A 23,082-nucleotide genomic window follows, 5' to 3' on the forward strand; every position below is an offset into this window, starting at 1 on the left:
CTTCCCCCTCGCCCCAGCCGGCGCCGACACAGCTCACACCTCTAAAAGTTTTCAGTCCGTTTATTGCCCCCCTCTTCCTCTGTTCCACCCATAGCCGGGCGATTGATGGAGACAGAGGCTGGCAAGGACACCAGTGGCAGCGGCTTTAAGAGATCACGTCCTGAGAAACATGGATCAGATGACTACTTTTAGTGGAAGCAAAGCACATTATTCACTCTGCACCTTTACCAACTGGACAAAGGTGAGGGGATTAAGAAAGACTATGCTTTTGCAAAGTTTCTTAAAAAAGGGACAGTTTGCAGTTTTGGAGAAAGAACTAAGTGGGGCATCCATCACATAGTATTGGACACCGATTCACAGTACATTACAGTATCAGAACTGACATTCTGACAGAGTCTAATGGGTCGTTATGGTTAAGGCCTTTGAACAATGTTGGCAGTGTAGTTACTGCCCATATCTGAATGAATGTATAGTGGTTGTACCCTAATAGCTTTCATCAGATAGACAGAGAAGTTGAAAAAGCCTGACTCCTCTAAAGTGGCAGCTGTTGTGTACGGGGGTTGATGCCTCTAAATGTTATTTCCAGGTAAACGCACACAGTCTGGGGCCCTAAGTGGCACAATTAGCATCCTTACATGTCTGTTTACGTATAGGACACACACACACCTGGTGCGGTTACCTTGTGGATGTTCCCCCATCATACCCCTATAAGAAATGCTATCCACCATCCAGCTACTACTTTCTGTTCATGTCTGTTCCACTTTCAGCTCTCTGGGTCATCAGCTTGAGTGAGTTCCTTTACTTTAGAGAAGAGAAAAGTAGGACTTAAAGTTCAATCGGTTCCCGGGTCAGTCCACCTCTGACCAGGTGACCACATTTTGCCCCTTTTTTTTCGGCCACAAAATTCAGATCTATTGGTGGATTCCCCAAGCTCTCGTTGTTCTGTCGAACATATTTTATAATGAAATTAAATGGCAGCGTTTTGGAAGCTGGAATTTGACCCCTGGTGCTCAGACAATGCAAAGGTCAGGGAAATGTATTTTACTGACTGTTGAGAGGGGAAGACGGAGAAAAATGTACACTGAGAGAGTGAGAATGAAACATTGCAGACAATCAAAATCATGTAACTTGAACCTCTTTTTTCAACTTCAAGTATTTCACCAGTTAATGCATTTCATATAAGTCATATATTCATCACTACACTAGATTTACTTTATTTATTTTGCTTTTCATACATTTAATGAGATCTAAATTTAAGTAAATAATATGTGAAATGTACTACATTCTATGTGTTTGGGTCATTTACAGTGAGTTTGAAAAGTATTGGGACAGTGACAATTTGTTTGTTGTTTTGACTCGGTACTCCAGCACTTTGGATTTGAAATGATACAATAGCAATGAGGTTAAAGTGTATACTGTCAGCTTTGATGATATATTCATCCATATCTGGTGAACCATTTAGAAATTACAGTACTTTTTGTATATAGTCCCCCCCCCCCCATTTTGGGGGACCAAAACTAAAGCAATGCAAATTCACTCGTGTGTATTGAAGTATTCGGTCCAAAATTACAAGCACGCAATGATTATACCAAGCTTGTGACACTACAATCTTGTTGAATGCATGTGCTGTTTGTTTTGGTTGTATTTCAGATTATTTTGTTCCCATTAAAAATGAATGGTAAATATATATGTTTTTTTAAATATATTTTTATTATTTATTATTTATTTTTGTGTTTTTTATTATTATTATTTTTATTGCAACAATAATAATAATAATATATAATAATATAATTATAATAATAATAATACAGGGACATTCCTGTGAATTCATCATTTATATGTGACAATGCAATGAGACATTAATAACACACATTCAGAGACATGACTTCTAATAATTTGTCCAACTTTATAAGTTTCACAAGTTTGAGGGATTTATAAAATTGTAACAGTTCAATTAAAAAATGCCAAAATAAGGAATTTTTCCACCCCATTTACATTTGTGAATATAATATTTGGCCAAGAGAATAATAATGTTAATAAAATAGTTATGATTGGAATTACAAGGATAAACATAATGCCATTTAACATCATCAAAAGGTAAACATAGGTAATTCTGGAGATTTTATACACAACCATTCATGAATTTCAATCCATAGTTTACTAGAATGGCGGTATGAAAAAAATAAATGTTCTATAGATTATTAATCAGAGGAACAAAAAACATAAGGCATTTTGTCAAAATTGAATAATTTGTGCAAGAAATCATTAACAGGGTAGATGGAAGAAAAATTGGCCATAGCATGGGTTGGTCACTTCCATAGCAATATATTGAATTACGATCACCCTTATTTACTTCATTAACTGCCGATCGTATCCACTTATTGTTGAATTTTTTTATCCAAAAGATTTTAGTCAGTAATTTGTAAACTTAGAAAAGTAGGAACAACCTCATAATATAACAGAGTGTTCTTAATAAGTCCAAGTAAAGGAAGTGGAATTGCTTTGCAAACGGTCATCTATTCTCTCTGAGTAATATTAACCTGAAATTGACCAATGAACTCATCAAACGGGGAAAACTCTCCAGTGTTGTCTAACAAATCACATACAACATTAATACCCTTGTCAAACCAAAGGCCTTTGAAAATGGGTTTCCTATTCATTTTAATACTCTATTCCAAATCAATTTCACAATTCATTTTGGAGGGTGAAAATCACATTTTATTAGGAATGCATGGTAAATAATGTATTGTTTCATTTTGGAGTTATTTTTTATTGTAAATAAGAATAGAATGTATTTCTAAACACTTTTACATGAATGTAGATGCTACCCTGATTTCGGATAGTCCCTGAATGAATCGGGAATAATCGGGAATAATGATGAGTGTGAAAGTTACAGATACACAAATATCATAGCCCCAAAACATGCCAACCTCTCACCATTACAATAATAAGGGAGGTTAGCATTTTAGGGGGTTATGATATTTAAGCCGCTGTAAATATGAATTAGAAAGATCATGCTAAAAAGAAGAAGAAAGTATGTTTCACTGCACACAGGTCAGAAAGGTCAAAAGACAAACCAATCATGGCCTTTTGGATGATAATAAACTGTATAAGCCGTCTAAGGGCCAAAGAGGAACCCATTTTGTGTAGCGTATGAATATAATCCCAACGTATGTCTCCCACTTCAAAGGACTTGAAACATATGCTTGAAGACACATCTGGTGCGGGTGCATCGGGGGAAGAATAGGAAATCTATTTTTTTGTTTTTGGGCGATTGCATTTTTAAATACCCTCCTCTGATCTGAGACATACTGCTGAACTCAGCTGAAAAAAGAGCAACTGTACACACAGCAGTGCTTAAAACACAGACAAAACCTTATTGTTCTGCAATAGGAATATGTTCACAAAGCAATGATATAGAGTGACTTAGATTCCAAATAACTGTAGGTCTACTTTAAAATGCGATAGATTGCTGATGCTGATGGATAAAAAAAATTGTTCTGCGATCAATTAAACCAACCAGCCAAAACAATCAAATAATGCCCTGGATAAATTATGCCATCATACAAAATCTAAGGCTTATTGTCTGGGCATGGTGCCAATGCACAAACACATTGCTACACTTGTTATGCTAAATAGTTTAAATAAGTCTACATATTTCTGGTAGAAATAGCACCTTTGCCATTGACACATTTTGTGCTGTGTTTGTGAGAGAGAGTGCGTACGTGTGCATGTGTGTGCGTGTGTGTGCTAACACATCTCCTCAGGTAGTGTCAGGCAGCTAGGCCACGTCTCAGCTGAGAATTCTGGGAGTGAAAAAGACATGCGATGGGAGGAAGAGGAGGAGAAGGAGGAGGAGTGAGAACCTCTGGCCACCTGCCACTCATCTGGGCACCTTCCTAAGCAGGGCAGAAAATCAAACACGCTGGGAAAGAATTAAATAAAAGAGAGGAAGAAAAATGATTTCTTATAAATAGCTGGGCTCGCCAGAAGGCAGAGGAAATGAGAGCAGCGAGCGCTGGAGAGGAGCTTGAGCTTGACACGGGGCTTAAAATTGAGAGGGGGCGGAAAGAGGGACCTACTGCGCGAAAATGTCTCCAACCAAAGCACGGATTAGTGTTCCAGCCTCCTCCACTGCCAAGATCCGCCAGAACAACTAATCACCTTCCACAGCTTTTTTCTCTCATTCTCCATCCCTTCTTTCTCCCCTGCACTTTAAAGTATCATTTCCCCCTCACCGTCATTATGCCTAAAATTAAGCAGAGAATGTTCTGCCAGGGCCGATTAGACACATCAGACTATCTGTGCACAGTGAGGTACTGCTGCTGTTGAGTGTTAGTCACTGACTGTCTGTCTGCATGTCTGTCTGTATGCTATGTTAAAAGGCAAGTGGACTGCAACTCCAAACGAATCTACATAGAGGTGTAGCAGATAAATGATCTCTCTCTCCCTCTGTCTTTTCTCCATCCTTCATTTTCTGATGACCTTTCATTCTCTTCCATTTTCCGTCCATCTCCCTCTATCCCTTCCTCACAATCTATTTCTCCTCGAAATATGGTGGCAGCGATAAGAAATCCTGCAGAAACCAAATAAACAAGTCAAAGTGATCACATAAAGATCAGTTGACGGATCAGAAAGACAGGAGCGATTATGCCTTCATTCTCCCTGGTCGTTGTAGAGCGTTCCAGATTGTTGGGAGTTAAAGAGTCACTTCATAAACAGATGCCTGGCATGCAATTTCACCGGGGGAGTGTGAATACATTTCAGCTATAAATACTCCCGTCTTTGTATAGGTGCGAGCAAATGTAATTAGACACTGCAACAGAAAACCTACTTGTGTTCCTCTCTGTCTGCATATTTTGTCAACAAATAGTGTACTACAAAGGCAGATCGAGCCTGCATATTCATTTACAAAATAACAGTTTGCTGATAAGGCAGAGGCATGTGATAATCAATTAGCTAAATGTTAGACAAAAACCAAGCTGCTTTTTGGCTGTTTGGTGTTTGAGAAGAAAACAAAATATATACTTCAGCAAAACACTTTCGGCTCTGAATATGCATTCCACATTAGCCCAGATGAGACCAAAGACAAAGAGGGAAACAGGAGATATATTTGTAATGAGTTAGTTTTGAGGATTGTTTGACAGTACAAAGAGTTTGTTTTACAGAATGGAAGCATGGTGTCTAAATGCACCTGGTATTGTTGTTTCTAAACACACATTGGTGAAAATGAGCTTGCCACATAAATGTGGGTCAGAAAGCAAAAGGATATATTGACAATCAGAAACATTTCAGTAAAAATATTTTAACAAAGGATTGGACCCCTACATTTTCGCCTAAAATGACAAACCCAAATCTAACTGCCTGTAGCTCAGGCCCTGAAGCAAGGATATGCATTTTCTTGGTACCATTTGAAAGGAAACACTTTGACGTTTGTGGAAATTTGAAAAGAATGTAGGAGAATATAACACATTAGATCTGGTAATAGACAATACAAAGAAAAAAATAACTGTTTTTCTGTATTTGTTTGTACCATCATCTTTCAAATGCAAGAGAAAGGCCATAATGTATTATTCCAGCCCAGGTACAATTTAGATGTTGGCCGCTAAATGGCAGCAGTGTCTGTGCAAAGTTGCAGACTGATCCAATAAAGCATTGGATTTCTGTTCAAAATGTTGTATCAAGACTGCCCAAATGTGCCTAATTTGTTCATTAATAATTTTTCATGTTCAAAAACGATGCACTCTCCTCAAACAATAGAATGGTATTCATTTCACTGTAATAGCTACTGTAAATTGGACAGTGCAGTTAGATTAACAAGAATTTAAGCTTTCTGCCAATATCAGACATGTCTATGTCCTTGGAAATGTTCTTGTTACTTACAACCTCATGCTAACCGCATTAGCCTACGTTAGCTCAACCGTCCCGCAGGGGACCAACCAATCCTGAAGAAGTTTTTAAGGCTAATATTAATACTATATAATAATACTAATACTATATTGGCAGACTTTGACATCCTGTATCCAATCTATTTTTGTGTGCAATCTAGATGTATTGTTCAATACAGTAGGCTAAATAGTTTTCAATATATATCATTTGAGCACAGTTTGATAAGAGTGATAAATCTTTTTAGTTCTACAGTACCTTCATGATCCTGGAGAGAATGCATTGACAGACAAATGAAATGATCCCCTTTAATTTACAGTTAAATTCCATAACAGGAAAGTCTAATTGTACAGCATGACCAACGTAATTGAATTGTTCTACATGTGCAGTACTGTTATGCATTTCCACTGGTGCCAGTATTAGTTTAATGTCTGTGGTAATACAGTAGTTATCTTTCTATTAGTTTGTAATTAGTAGCACTGTATATTATCAGTAGTAGTAATAATATTTAGTATAAGTAATAATACTGATTAGATATATTGACTTATAATACCTTTAATAATCATCATTTAATAATCATAATTATAACCATAATAAGGAATTTAATTTAAAAATATATATATTGTACATGTTGCCTGATGTTTTCTTTGCATGTTCTAGTCAGAACATGCCTGTGGTTTGTAAAATGTCATACCACTACTGTACCATTTCTCTCTTGAACTACAGTACCTCCCCATGCCAGGGCACCTTACCCTCTTCTGGCCAGATATCGAACTACCACTGACCCTGCCACCGTGTTTCCAGCAGGCAGCCCCTGGCAGGGAACAAAGGCAGAGCACTGTGACAAAGAGGGCTATCACTCTCCCCCAAGGAGGAGGGAAGAAGGGAAAGGGGGATACCTAGTCAGTTGTACAACTGAATGCATTCAATTGAAATGTGTCTTCCACGTTTAACCCAACCCCTCTGAATCAGAGAGGTGCGGGGGGCTGCCATAATCGACATCCACGTCTTCTGCGCCCGGGGAACAGTGGGTTAACTTCCGTGCTCAGGGGTAGAACAAGATATTTTTACCTTGTCAGCTCGAGGATTTGATCCAGCAACCTTTTGGTTACTGGTCCAATGCTCTAACCACTGTGGTAAGAGGTTTCATGATATAGAGGGATAGTAGTCTGCGAAAAACAATTTCACTAAGGGGGCGTGTTGATGGACATCAATAAAACTATTCTCACCATTATATCCTAACATTCTTTAGCAATCAGACCACAACTGTACCAATCAAAGATCACATCAACTGGACTGCTCTAATCTGAATGTGTTGTGTTTTGTAAAAGCAGAAATTTTGTAGAAGACTTGGAGATTTCTCCAATTTCTCAGAGCTTCCATGAACAACAATGATAAAGATAATGACACATCTTAAATATGATCATCACAAAACCTGAAACTCAGACGAGAAGAGAAATAAAAGTAAGACAATATAAGGTGGTTCCTTTCACATCCAGACGTCCTTGGCTGAGGCCCAGCCAGGCAGCCGCGATGGTTCCAGGAGGAAGAGAGTAGCACATTTAATTTCCCCTTTGTTTTGATTCGCTTCCACGGCAAGGCAAGGTCTTTCATAATGACACCTGGACTGTGAAGAACTTCATCCCAAGCTTGCTATCTCCGCCATGTGACAATGCGATGCTTTGTTGCCAGGAGGATGGAAGGCGCTTTGAACTGCAGACTGACAGCGCGGGGGAAACCGTTCCAGCGTAAATGTAAATTATTGTTACTTACACGTTTAACCTGACACCTACAATCCCATTGAGGACCCAGAACAGGAATTCTGACATCATGTTGCCCTCTTTTGGTCGGCATGTGCAACTGCAACGCTCTCCTCACTGCAACATGTCCCTTACCCCAACAAGATTAGACGCCAATCAAATGTATTATAGAATTAACTCAAGCAAGTGACAAATCATTCAAAAAATGTTAATTGTAGATGCAAATTAAAATAAAAGTAAAACTTTCAATGTTTTTAGGTAGCTGACTGATAATATACCAACGAATGATATGATTTTGTTAATCTGAAAATGGATCACAAACACAACAATGGGAAGCATTTTCTTCTACCAATCCCAGAAACTAACTAATTCATGTAACCTGTGGAATATTCACATGTCTCTCTATCCACTTGTGCTTGAGGACAGACTGAGTGCTAATGAACTGACCTCCAAGCAGCCATGACCACATCCAGTAGACAATAAACTACACAGTCAGACCAGCCAAATTCTGATCTGAGATCAGCAACAATTCACCAGCAGCAGTCCTATTGGGAGAGGGTTACCAAGGTGATCAAAGAAATCTCAGTCATCTACACTACACTACAGAGACAGCATGCCCTCTTTCAGCAGGAATCCAAGCCTCTCCCGGAACTGTTCAACATAAATAAAACACTTAAGATAACACACACTGTTTAAATTCCCCAATTTCCTCCTGCTCTCTCTCTCTTTTCTCTGTCTCTACTTTCTGTCTCTCTCCACATTACTCTCCCAACTCGCATCCCTCTTTCCTCTCCTCCTGCAGATCCCTCCGTCCAGGGCTCACCAGGGCTCGCTCACTCACTCTCCAGCATCCAACTCCTCTCCATCTTCTGCAAAAAGAAACATAGATCCGAACCGTAAGTCTCTCTGTATCCTTTCACACTGTCGCCACACCTATCTGTCTGTTTGACTCCCCTGCTTCCTTCCTTGTCTTCCACCCAGTAAGGAGACGTGGAGAGATGGGCAGTTTATTTGGTCATCTCCCCCAACTGCAGATCTAAATAAAGACTCTCTTCAAATTCCATTACACGTTAGATAGTCTGGTGCAGTGAAACGATTATCTGTAAAATGTGATTTAAGCAGCATACCGTAGTGAGATAGGGAAACAAGACAAAGCATGTTTGGTGACAGGTTTCCCTGTTGAGTATTCCAATGCCTCATGCTACGTTGTTTAACAAGACTTGGAATTCATTTTCTGGCTCGTACAATTCAACATACTAACACAGAATCGAAGTGAGTCACAGAGATTGCCAATAGGCAAACCTCCAAGTCATTTAGTCCAGATGCCTCACAGGCTGAAACGATAAGCCTCTCACAGCATATCATTATTGGCATAAGTATTATAATTACTTATGTTATTAATTTTGTCTTAATATGAGGATAATATGATATGTAATTCAACCCCTATTAAAGAGAGGGAAAATAAGATCAATGCATCTCTTATGAAAATCAATTCCAAGTGAATGTTCCGATATCGCCCCACCACTGCCCTGTGGTTTCCTCATGCATATCAACCATCATTTTCTGCATTCATCTGGAAAAATATAGAAATATATCAACATATCTCACAGTGCCTCTGTCTGACAAAAAAAACTATATGGATTTGTATTTCCTTGCAAACTATTTGAATAAAAAGCTATTGATCAGTGATCGAGCAGCTAGCCCATGGGCCCGGTGCCCAGACCCCAGTGAGTCTAGATCATTATGTCCTCAACTGCTGCGTTCATTCACACAGATTTGGTCAATAATGGTCTGGCTTCAGGCTCCGTTATCGTGATGACTCCACAGCGTTCTCAGCTCTGACTGAAGACCCTGTTCAATCGAAACCATTACAGTGTGTATGACTTCTATGACTTCCTAGGTAACTCAGAAATAACATTGCATTTATGCAACAAGACAGCATCTGATTTCCATGAATAATACCTGGCATTAAACTTGGATTAACTGGATTTCCTGGTTACCGTTTTTGATTGAACAGGGAACTCAGTTTCACCCGACCAAAAAATGTGTCCGATAGATGACTACATAGAGCTAAAACTTTTCAATACTCTATCAGGGCTATGGTTAAACCATAGCATACTACGGAGACAAGTCCACAAAACAGACACACAAAGTAAAATGCATGCGCAGCCCTATTCTGAAAGAAAGGCCTCTAATTTAATATAGTCTGTGAAAGCTATTGGAAGGTGTGCACAGGCACACACACACACATGCACGCACACACACGCATGCCACACTCACGCATGCACACACACACACACACACACACACACACACACACACACACACACACACACACACACACACACACACACACACACACACACACACACACACACACACACACACACACACACACACACACGTTTGAGTAAGTATCAAAGCCCGGGCCAACCAAGACAGTTTTAATTATCAGGTACCATCCTTCTGCTATGATTTCAATTTTAGCAAAACGTGGTAATGATATTCAAAATGCCTGCTGGCAACGACACTTTCTCTCCTGTCTTTTCTTTTCTTTCGATGAAAATGTGAATACTTCAGTTTATAGCCTTATTTATCCCCCAGTCACTTTGTAAAACCTTTATTCTAGTGAACATATCTTTTAAATGCAAGACTCTCTGGAGAAATGGCAATAATGGTTTTGAGGGGGATCAATGCAGAATGTGTTAGTCTGCACTACAGAGACCGGCTTTAATAATAAAATAATTTATCCATTAAAGTGAACCTTCGTCAGTGCCAGAATAGCAGAGGTTAGTCTACTCTTCACGTGGCTATATGTGGAGAATCACTATATTTTTACTGGGAGACAGATTAATGACAGTTTATTGGAAATTAAGCACTACTTTACTAAGCCTTAGTTTACTAAAATAATTTACAGACCAATATCCTTCCTTGGATAACTTGAAGTTGACGAAGGAGAAATACAAAGGGATACCATGCAGAATGAACTTGAAAATAAATTATGAATCTGTTTGAAGTACATCTAAAAGCCATCTCTCCCTGGTGCAGCTATTTACAAGACATGTGGAAAATTACATTGGAAATAAGGCATTTGAGGTCGTTCCACCTCAAAAAGCACAAGAAACAGGATTTTCGACACCCACCACTTAAAAATTTTCTGAAATCGTTTCTGTTGTTAGAAACAGATAAGATTAGCATTCCTGTGAGATTATGTCATTGAAATATCATTTGATCTCTGAGAAATGAAGTTAATTGATTGCATTCTAATCTTATCTATTTATAAGTACAGAAATATTTCAGAACAATCTGTGGCTTACGCTTTGATCGATTTATTAGCTTACACAGTATAGTTCCTGTTTACATGATGGCTCCCTGATTATTGTTACGTTGTAACCTAATATTTAAAAAGACAAAGAATACTGACACATTGTTTTCCTTGGTCAGTAGTGCTGAAGATAAGTGCTAAGCATACTGTATCACTGGGCATGGCAAACCTAGCGTAGCCTACCGGCTAGATGGCTGTAATCCACAATGAGGGGTGGAGGATACATAAAAAGAACACTTCACCTTGTGTATAACAAGCACACTTCACTAATCAAATCAAGTGGACATTATATATCTACACCCTGCATTTTCTCACCTTTTCATATGGGTTCCTCTAGATGATTTAATGGTATTGATATTAATAGATATTACATCTGCTGTATGTTTTGGGGGATGTGTACATCTTAGCCTTTAGAGCACATAATGAGAGAGAGAAACGCTGACTGCTGGGAAATGGTTTTACCATAGATTGTTTGTCATGTGAATCCGTCCATAATCCATATAATGTTGTAACAGGCTCTGTGACAAGCTACTTTAGTTTGCTGTAGTGGGGCCAAATGCCCTGTTTGATATCAGAGAAGTTAGCATATTGCTCCATGTTTCTGTACAGATAACCACTAAACACTAACCACCCTCCTACTGTACGTCCATCAGTCAGCTGTGAGCAGTGGGCTTTAAACAACAGTGCACTAAAGACAATTAAAGAGATACAACAACAAAAAACGCAAAACCTTTTACATTAAACCAGTCAGAAAACATTCACACTCAAGTTTGCAGGTTGACTGATGCTGTAGATTAAAGATATGCACACACACGCACATGAACGTGACACTCGCGCACACACACACACACACCATCATCTCTCACTGTTTCTTTTCCTGTTGAAACACACACAACCCTGATTTCTCCCAAAACGTTTTTTTAGGTACTGTAGGTTCCCTGCTGCAACTAAACACTGGTGATATCGATTTGTTCCTAAGCCTCCACCAGGCTGATCAAGCCCCGCGTTCCCCTCTGATATTTACCCTCCCAGGGATAACCCCTTCCCAACCATACAGGCCTCCCTAGCCCACATGACATCCAGGGAGAAAAGTCAATTATACACATCGTGCTTGGTCTCCCCGTAGGGGAAAGGAACCCACACTTTCTAATCCGATCAATTCATGTCAGACAGCTGGCTGGATTCAGCCCTATCTCTGAGCCCTGTAATCCAGGCTAAGACTTCACTCTCCACGCCGCTCCACCTCAGCTCACCACCCATCGGTGATACAGCAAATTAGAGTAAACACATACAGACGCACGGTAATAAACGCACATGTAAACATGGAATAAATGCACATGAAAACATGGAAACACACACACCCACACAAACAGACTTGTGCACAGTCAAACAGACAGTATTGAAATCAGTAAAGAACAAATTCTTATTTACAATGATGGCGTAAACCAACCAAACCCGAATGACGCTGGGCCAATTGTGCACTGCCTATGGGACTCCCAGTCACATCCATTTGTGATACATCCTGGAAACGAACCAGGGTGTCTGTAGTAACGCCTCAAGCACTGATATGCAGGTTTCATGCCTTAGACCGCTATGCCACTGGGGAGCGCAGTGGCTAGAACAAGACTAGAACAAGGCTAGAACAAGGCTAGAACAAGGCTAGAACAAGACTAGAACAAGGCTAGAACAAGGCTAGAACAAGGCTAGAACAAGACTAGAACAAGACTAGAACAAGGCTAGAACAAGGCTAGAACAAGGCTAGAACAAGGCTAGAACAAGCAACAGAAAAAGCATGAAACCACACAGAAAGTCTTTATAATTATTTATTGAGATTCTTGCCAGGTAAGAACTCAAACAAAGCTTTTAAAAACAGCCATGTCATTTGATATGTCAGATAATCAGAACTCATATTATAGTACTTGGCAGCCCGCCGTCCTGCAGCATATGACATCTAACTCTTTGGCTTAAAGTTGGGTCCAGAGAGCAGTTAAGTCGTGCTCAACACATCTATCAGACTGTTGCCCAGTCCTGTCAGTGCTCGCAGTAAATCAAGAGGAAGTGTGTGTATGTGTGTATGTGTTCGTTCATGTGCCCCATGTAAACCTCTCATAAAGGGGGCTAAATAAGATGTACGGACCAGGGTCAGACTCTGGCACCCTGGGTTTGCCTGGTCAGTACTGCGTCTGGGTCTGACTCACTTCACTACTTAAATTACGGAACTAATGCACCGGTGTGGGACCACTCAAATAAAGTACAGCAGGGATATTCAACTCGATTCAGCCGCGTGCCGATTTTTACTTGAGCGGATGGTCAGGGGGCCGAAACATAATTACAACTAATTTGTGGACTGCAAATTGACTGCAAGAAGCCCAAACAGATGTTTGACTAAAACATTATAATGTCAAACCTATCTTACATTTGTATACGATCAGTATCTCTCTACTAATACTTTGGAACAGATTTCCAAAATCAAAATCACTTGGAGCTGATTTGCTGGTGTTTGCTCAGAAAACCTAGCGGTGCCAAATAAAATCACCCGCAGGCGAAATCCGCCCTGCAGGGAACCAGTTGGGGAGCCCTGTAGTACAGGCTCTCTTTTCTGAGGTGAGGGACTCTACAACACATTGTTTTCCCTACAAGCTCTCACAGTATCGCGCCAGAATTAGACATTCATACGTGTTTCTCAAATGTCAAATTTCGAAGTTGTTCCAAACGTCAAATTTCAAAGTGTTAAGTTGAGGCATTAACTCTGAATTTCTAAGGGTAGGGTTAATGTTTGGAATAGGCTTAAACAAACATTTCAAGAACAACTTTCTATTTGCTGGATTCGAGCGTGCAACCTTTGGAATCAGAGGCCATGTGCCAACACCTGTGCAAAACCGAAACCTACTTGAAGGTAACAGCACTCACTGTTGCCCCTAATGGCCAGTGTCTATGTCATCTCCCAACATCCTCAGACATGGATGGACGTCAAATACTGACTTATATCACAAGTGACCTGCCTGTGTTCTTCCCACTTCATAGGTAACTCCTCATATCTTTGTGCGTCTTTCATTCTATCTCTTATACTTTATTCTCTTATTCTCACTGTTGCCCCTAATGGCCAGTGTCTATGTCATCTCCCAACATCCTCAGACATGGATGGACGTCAAATACTGACTTATATCACAAGTGACTTGCCTGTGTTCTTCCCACTTCATAGGTAACTCCTCATATCTTCGTGCGTCTTTCATTCTATCTCTTATACTTTATTCTCTCTTGAAAATAACAGGTTCACACTTTGCACTGATGCAAATGTTTGGTAACTCAAACCATATGGATCTGGGCTAAATTACTAAGTGTAATTGTCTAGCATGGATGTATAAAAAGCCTTTACAGCAGAACACATCTTGGCACAACAAAAAAATAAGTTGAAAGACCAGGGTAGCTGGATGGGGAGGGGGTCCCATAATACAATTAAGAAATAAGGCCAGAGTAGGTGTGGTATAAGGCCAATATACCATGGCTAAGGGCTGTTCTTGGGCACGACCCAATGCGGAGTGCCTGGATACAGCCATTAGCAGTGATATACTGGCCATGTACCACAAACCCCCGAGGTGCCGTATCGCTATTATAAACTGGTTACCAATGTAATTAGAATAGTAAATCTTTTTTTTTTTTCATACCCGTGACATAACAGTCTGACATGCCACTGCTTTCAGGCAATCAGCATTCAGGTCTCAAACCACCCAGTTTATGATTATGCAATAAGGCCCGAAGGGGAGTGGTAAATGGCCAATGTACCCCAGCTAAGGGTTGTACTTATGCACATCACAAAGTGGAGTACCTGGATGCAGCCCTTAGCCGTGGTATAGTGGCCATATACCACAAACCCCAGAGGTTCCTTATTGCAATTACCAACGTAATTAGAGCAGTAGAAAAATGTTTTTGTCATACCCATGGTATGATAAACGTCTGATATACCACGGCTGTCAGCCAATCAGCATTCGGGACAAACCACCCAAATGGCTGACATACAATGGCAATAAAAATGTGATATGTGAGATGAAACTATGAATGACATACGTGGTAAGTGGTCAAATAAATGATAAACAGGTTATACCAGCAATCACACCAGCATTCAAAAGAATAACTAAAATAGAGTAAACCAAATGCAACCTACATTTTAGACAGTAACCTTTGTTTATAGTAGTTATGCCCATTTCAGCTTTTGCACAAGAATATGTCCTATATATTATCATTCAGAACACAGAGAAAGAGAGAAATAAAGAGGAGAGAGAGTGTGTTGGCCCAGGCACCCCTGCTCATGTCTTGCCTCAAAGGGATCTGTACGAACGAGAAAGGGAGAGCGAGAGAGAGAGAGAGAGAGACAGAGAGAGGAGGGGGCAAAAAAAGCTGGGTGCAGGACCCACTCGCTGTAGTTCCAGCCAATTACATTCCAGAGAAGTGACCATGGCCAGCAATAAACAAAGCACAATAGATCATTTATCTCGGAGCTGGAGCTCTGCGCTGGAGGCTGCGGAAGGAAGGACGGAACGAGAGAGAGCGAGAATGAGACAGCACTGTCTATGCACAGGCTCCGGCTATTCTCCAATGCTCAATTGTTTAAGCCTTTTTTCTTTTCGAATGCTATTAAGCCAGCCGTGTTGCATGACTGCTGCATTTTGCACATGATGGAGAGAGACAGAGAGAGAGAGAGAGAGAGAGAGAGAGGGAGAATATCGCTTCCTTCAGCACCGAGTATGTGTGCCAGGGCTTCTCCTGAAAAGCCTCTTTGCTGAAATCGCCTTAAATTGTTCCCTCGCATTCCCCCAAACAATAAAGACATTTAACACTCACCCGTTTCACTGAGACAGGAACCCTTCAGCCATTTGAGCGTGGCATCAAAACACACAAGCCCACATACTCCTCCACAAAGATGTGTAAACAGCACCAGTAAGGTCTCTCTTTGTTTGGGTTTTCCAGCCTCGGAAGGTCTCTCCGTTTGCTGCTGCCTGCTGGGTTTTACAGCTTTGAAGCAGGTGGATGACAAAATATCAATCTCTCCAGGCACATTGTGTATCATGCACAGTTGACACACTCCTCTCACAAGCCCATATATAATCACAAACTGCAATACAGTCATCTTGGCTGGGATAAATATTTGCTTAAAGGGAGCTAAGCCACAAACCTGCATATAGCAGCATGGCAATAAGGTGGCTTTGGTAATAATCATGGTTTGATTGAATTTGAATAGGAATACAGTACAGGGAATTCATGCCACATGTTGTGACAATGCATATGTAAATTGATACAGAGACAAATGCTCTATTGGCTGATGGATTTCATACTATATGAATATGAATGATACTGGTAGAATAATTATGTGACAGTGTGATTGTTTAGTTGTCAATGTAGTCTAGTCTAAAATCAGATGTAGATGTAGGAGTAATGCAATGTCGATACCCATCTCAAAGGAAAACACGCTATGTACTCTAGTTGGGTGCCGTTACTGTTTATATTTAGGTGCAGGAGCTCCACAATACTTTTGAGCTAATATTCTGTAAGAGGAACATGAGCTCAAGCAATAGAACATTTGAGGTGCCGGTACTTAGCTCCTGCCCAAGTCAAGCACTGACGTTATCTGAGGTTGGGAGTTGGGACTCAAGGTGGGGAGAAATAGGGGCCAACTGCAGATGTTACCTGTATAATAGTATAGAGTAGAACAGAATAGAAAACATTTAGAAACTTATATTTACAAAATTATCAGCAATACATGTATGTTACCATGTCATCCCTGTATCTTTCATACTGTCTTTTTAATGAATACAAAAGGAATATCCACTGTCAATACCTCCACACATTTAGCTTAGCTGACATTGACTAGGTCTCCCTTCCAAAGATCCTTAGCTACCACTTTGATATATACTTGGACTATGAAATAATTTTTTTGTACATAAAAAGCTAGCCATTACCTGCGGGCACTATATTTGAAGGACATTTTTTCTGAAGGGTTCATTTGAGGCCAGCCTAATAACATTACAAGGAAGGCTACCTAGTCAGCAACATCCATGAACCATTCAATACTTTGTATAGATTTAAGTAATCTTGTCTTCAGGAGATTTCATTAGGAGATTTCATCTCCTTCTCTCTTTCTTTCTCCTTGCTGTCCCCAGTCCACCTGGCCATGCTGCTGTTCCAGTTTCAACTGACCTGAGCCCTAGGACCATACCCCAGGACTACCTGACATGATGACTCCTTGCTGTCCCCAGTCTACCTGGCCATGCTGCTGCTCCAGTTTCAACTTCCACCTGACTGTGCTGCTGCTCTAGTTTCAACTGTTCTGCCTTATTATTATTCGACCATGCTGGTCATTTATGAACATTGAACATCTTGACCATGTTCTGTTATAATCTCCACCCGGCACAGCCAGAAGAGGACTGGCCACCCCACATAGCCTGGTTCCTCTCTAGGTTTCTTCCTAGGTATTGGCCTTTCTAGGGAGTTTTTCCTAGCCACCGTGCTTCTACACCTGCATTGCTTGCTGTTTGGGGTTTTAGGCTGGGTTTCTGTACAGCACTTTGAGATATCAGCTGATGTACGAAGGGCTATATAAATAAATTTGATTTGATTTGATTTGATTAGCTGTTTACTTCATTTAGTCTGTTCAGTGGAACAATTCCCATTCTTAACAATGGGCTAAAATATGGGGTAACTATTGTGCTTGTCAGCAAAAAAACTACTGTTATTCCCCAAACATTTAATATTCCACTTCTTCCCAATTTTGCGACTGTAATCACATATTTGAAATCTGATATGCCTACTGATATGTCTTTGAAAATTAATTATATGAGGCTATATATTATTACTGCCATTCATGGACAGTTTTTGCATAAGACATACAAATAAGCATGGGATATTAAATGCTCCAAGCCTCAAATATAATTTTTGACACTTTAGTATTGTTTATCACAACTTATAAACGTGTCACATTATGTTTATGTAGAGTACGGTGATGGCAAGGATCTTCAACTAGTAGGCATAAACCACCTGAATATTGATATTCTTTAAATTTTTCTTGAAGGTTGGGTGATTTTGAGAAATTCTTTGTCATAATAAGAACATCTTCAAACACTCGGCACGAGCCAATGACATTCAAGATAGTAAATCTCACTCCAAGCCATCTTCAGAAGTTGGCAGCCCTGCATTTGCAGTCAAAGTTGCAAATTAGTCTACTTCAAATAGTACTCGAAACACTGCTTAGTTGGCTACTGGCTAATCAAGTTTTGCAATTCAAGCCATAGCCTTATGACGTGTTAAACTATTATTTTGCTAGAAAAACAATCAGCTGGATTGTACAATATTTAACGGTTGCTTTATTTTTGTCAAATTAGGTATCGGGTGATTCACTTGATAACTTTAGTGATGTTAGTATTAAAACATATTTTTTAAGTTAGATGCATCTTGCTTTCTCAATTTCTCAAGCAAAATGAAGATGGTTTTCGGCTTGTGACACAAAAGCAAAGCATGTACTTTCTGAAATAACTTTGCCTCAAACGTAATGTTTGCTTTCTTAGTTAATGTTTTTGAAGTGTAGACACGTTCAAGTGGTAGGGACGTGAGTATGCAGCTGCACACTTGAATGTTTTTTTTTACATGCTAGCACAGTCAGCTAACTATGTTGTTAACATTAGACCACCATACAGCTGACTTTGAACTGTCAAGGATGGAGAGTTTGATTGTGAAAGAGAGACCGCTGTTGTTACCACTCAACAAGGAGAAAACTGTCTGATGGATCTGTCATGGTTCAGGTGGGACAAACATGTTATGGTTTCTGAGCTACTTCTCTACAATCAAGCCAAGAGATCTTGTATCTTTGATATCATTTTGTAGTGTTGGCTGTGTAGTAGCCACGTGCCCTTGCATTGATTCTTGGACAGTCAGCTCTTTATGTAGACAGCATCAGCGAATTTGTGGTTAAGTTAATCACATGCTACGCTGCCAGAAGAACAAACCATTTTGTTAACAGATCCCATGGTAATGTGTATGTTTTGAAGATGATCTGATGGCCTATTTTATCTACTTTTGTTGCTTTTTTTTATTAGGTGAGAGACTTCAGAACGAGAATACTACTCCCACCAGATCATCAACTTAACCTATCTGAGTACAAGTCCCCTTTATTATATTTTGTGTGTGTCAGAGAGAGACAGACACAACAAGGAATGGTCTGTCAGTGTCAGTCCCTCCTGTCTGTCTTTGTTTGTCTGTCTCTCTGTCTCTCTCTATCTCTGACAGACTGGCGCAGAGGAATGGTGGTGTCAAACTTAATGATACATGTTGCTTGTCTTCGTTGGTACCCTGAATGAATTATATTGTACTCTAGTCCCCTGGATCAAATGGAATCAATGATTTATTACATATCATTCTGCATTGCAGGCTTCAATGCTGCTGGCAGCTGAAACAGGTACTGCGTGGATATGTGCACATGGTAAAATAGGTAAGACAAACAGGGCAATCTACACTAACACTTTAACTCGAACCAATTGAGAGACCAAATTCTTTCAGATGAAGATGTTTTCACCAGTAGGTGGACTGGACTGTTTAGTAGTTAGTGGACTGTACATTGCTGTGTTTGACTTGCTCGTTTAAAAAAGTAGTTTCCACTGCTTAATTAACATTGCCTTAGAAATGTCCCTATTTGTTATGTGGTCTCCTCTTGGTTGTTGGGATTAGATTGATATTTCACCCTGGGCTGTAAAGTTCATTATGTTCACAGGCTTTAAGCTATTATTAATTATTAAACCTAGTGACAGGCTCCATTAATCAAAACCTTGGCCTTGATTTAAACGGCTCCTTCAAGTTAGTTTGAAAGAAGACACTACCGTATCACTTAATTTTCTAGCTATTTAGGGATGTCTCTTTTCTCATTGTTTTTGTCTTTTCACAGAGATGACATCACTCGCCTGATCTAGTCAACTTTGTTTCGGAGCTGAAGACTGTCCTGGTAAGAGCATCTGTTGTTGCCTCAGATTGATATTGACATATTCCTAAATGTCATAATAATACATACAGTGCTGAAATGCTGGTGATTTAATGTAAACAGGAAGTGTTTTATGTTCCAGGAAGTGGCCCTGAAGAGCAGGCTGGAGTGTCGCTCCATACCCCCTCCACAGGACTACTCTCAGCTCATCACTGAGATGGAAGACCTAGGGTTGGGAAAGGTATGTACTGGAGCAAGTAGGACTAGGGACAGAAGTTTTTCTTTACTATGTGAAAAGGAACAACTCTGACCAGGAACAACTCTGGTCGCTAGTCACAGAGTCTACAACTATGACCTGAAGTATTTCCTAGTGAGGTCTATTAGACCAGCCAGTGACAAATTATTACCTTACAGCTAATCTACCATTAGAATAAAGAAAGGCTTTGGACAATATTGTACTGTATTAATAACTGACTCAGGGTTTGCATAAGGTGCTTGAGGTGTTTAAAGTACTTGAATTTGGCACTCTGAAATTTAAGTACTGGAATACCTTGAAAATCTGACATTTTCTCAAGTTGGTCCTTGAAAAGAGGAGAACAGAAAATGATTAAATATGTTAAAATGAAAAATGTATGTCTTACAAATTAATTTCCATACTTATCCCATTTCCCTGCAGACTACCGAGGTTTTATTTCCTCACGTGTTTTGTGCTCTGGTTGCCAGGTGAGCTCGCTCATTCCACACACACTGCCACTCAGCCAGGCAGATACAGAACTGACTGATTAGTCGCAGCCAAACATCACATCGATAGCTAAAATACCAGGCAAATGTAGATTCAAACCTTGATGGTTATGAAGGGGATGTAGTGGAGGGTAAACACACTCAAATGCCATTTACGCAGCTTTTTATTTGTGAAATAGTATTTACTCACCTTTTTATTTTGATAATTATGATTTACCTATTTATTATTGCGTACCCAGTGTTGATCAAAGCTCAGTTCTTATTGTGCCTACCTCTGAACGAGTGGAATCATGAATGATTAATGTATAATCGTTATGTTCGCCTGCTCCCCCAGATTTGCCATGTTAGTCGCGCATTCATTCACCACTCTGCCCAACGGGAAACTCCGCCAACAAGCTCCCACCCTCATCAGACAGTGAGGCTGTCTGCGACTCCGTCCCATTCATCATCCACGGCCGGACATCCTCAGCCATTGCACCAGCTGCCATCATCTGCAGTTCTACTATAAGAAACATCTTGGGTCCCATGTTAAAAACCCTGTGCTATCCTGGAGCACGAGTACAAGACACTACAAGCCTGCTTCCAACCGTTCTATGTCAACTACTGGAAACTGACACTGGAAACTGACACAGCTACTGGAAACTGACATCAAACGACATCAGGGGGGCTAGCTCGGGAACTTCTGAAAATTGATTTAAATAACTGATTCTAGCACTGAAAAATTCAAAAAATTGGCCAATTATTTAAGGTCCGGTACCATCATTGGGCTGAAGGTGTGGAGGGAACAGAAGGCCACTGGCATTACACACCTGGCTAAAATATTACTTTAGCTCTGTTGGAATCACTTGTATAGATAACTTGGACACCTTCTGGAAATCGAATATGCTCTGCAGGAATGACGGAGTCCATCCAAATCATCTTGGCTCCTGGACTCCTGTTCACGCATTTCAAGGCTGCTTTGAGACATTGACTTATCAATGACCCAAGACCAGCTCAGTTAATCCCTACCATTGTGTCCCTGAGTTGTCATAATGCTGAGCAAATGTACATTATCCCAGGGACGTTGGCAGACACAATTTAAGTAACTTAATGTATGTCCCCCTAACTGCCCTGAATGCCTCTGTTGATCCTACAGCCATTGTATGCAGTAATCGTGTGCCTATGAACCAGAATTATACTGTTAGCACTGAGGCGGTGTTCTCTGTGTGTAGCTCACCCTACGCTATCAGCTCAAATATAAATAACAAATCAAATCAAATCAAATGTTATTTGTCACATACACATGGTTAGCAGATGTTAATGCGAGTGTAGCGAAATGCTTGTGCTTCTAGTTCCGACAATGCAGTAATTACCAACAAGTAATCTAACTAACAATTCCAAAACTACTGTCTTATACACAGTGTAAGGGGATAAAGAATATGTACATAAGGATATATGAATGAGTGATGGTACAGAGCAGCATAGGCAAGATACAGTAGATGGTATCGAGTACAGTATATACAAAGTAAACAAAGTGGCATAGTTAAAGTGGCTAGTGATACATGTATTACATAAGGATGCAGTCGATGATATAGAGTACAGTATATACGTATGCATATGAGATGAATAATGTAGGGTAAGTAACATTATATAAGGTAGCATTGTTTAAAGTGGTTAGTGATATATTTACATAATTTCCCATCAATTCCCATTATTAAAGTGGCTGGAGTTGAGTCAGTGTCAGTGTCAGTGTGTTGGCAGCAGCCACTCAATGTTAGTGGTGGCTGTTTAACAGTCTGATGGCCTTGAGATAGAAGCTGTTTTTCAGTCTCTCGGTCCCAGCTTTGATGCACCTGTACTGACCTCGCCTTCTGGATGATAGCGGGGTGAACAGGCAGTGGCTCGGGTGGTTGATGTCCTTGATGATCTTTATGGCCTTCCTGTAACATTGGGTGGTGTAGGTGTCCTGGAGGGCAGGTAGTTTGCCCCCGGTGATGCGTTGTGCAGACCTCACTACCCTCTGGAGAGCCTTACGGTTGAGGGCGGAGCAGTTGCCATACCAGGCGGTGATACAGCCCGCCAGGATGCTCTCGATTGTGCATCTGTAGAAGTTTGTGAGTGCTTTTGGTGACAAGCCGAATTTCTTCAGCCTCCTGAGGTTGAAGAGGCGCTGCTGCGCCTTCTTCACGATGCTGTCTGTGTGAGTGGACCAATTCAGTTTGTCTGTGATGTGTATGCCGAGGAACTTAAAACTTGCTACCCTCTCCACTACTGTTCCATCGAGGTGGATAGGGGGGTGTTCCCTCTGCTGTTTCCTGAAGTCCACAATCATCTCCTTAGTTTTGTTGACGTTGAGTGTGAGGTTATTTTCCTGACACCACACTCCGAGGGCCCTCACCTCCTCCCTGTAGGCCGTCTCGTCGTTGTTGGTA

The sequence above is a fragment of the Oncorhynchus kisutch genome, linkage group LG11, assembly GCF_002021735.2.
Source record: "Oncorhynchus kisutch isolate 150728-3 linkage group LG11, Okis_V2, whole genome shotgun sequence".
NCBI classification, from domain to species: domain Eukaryota; kingdom Metazoa; phylum Chordata; class Actinopteri; order Salmoniformes; family Salmonidae; genus Oncorhynchus; species Oncorhynchus kisutch.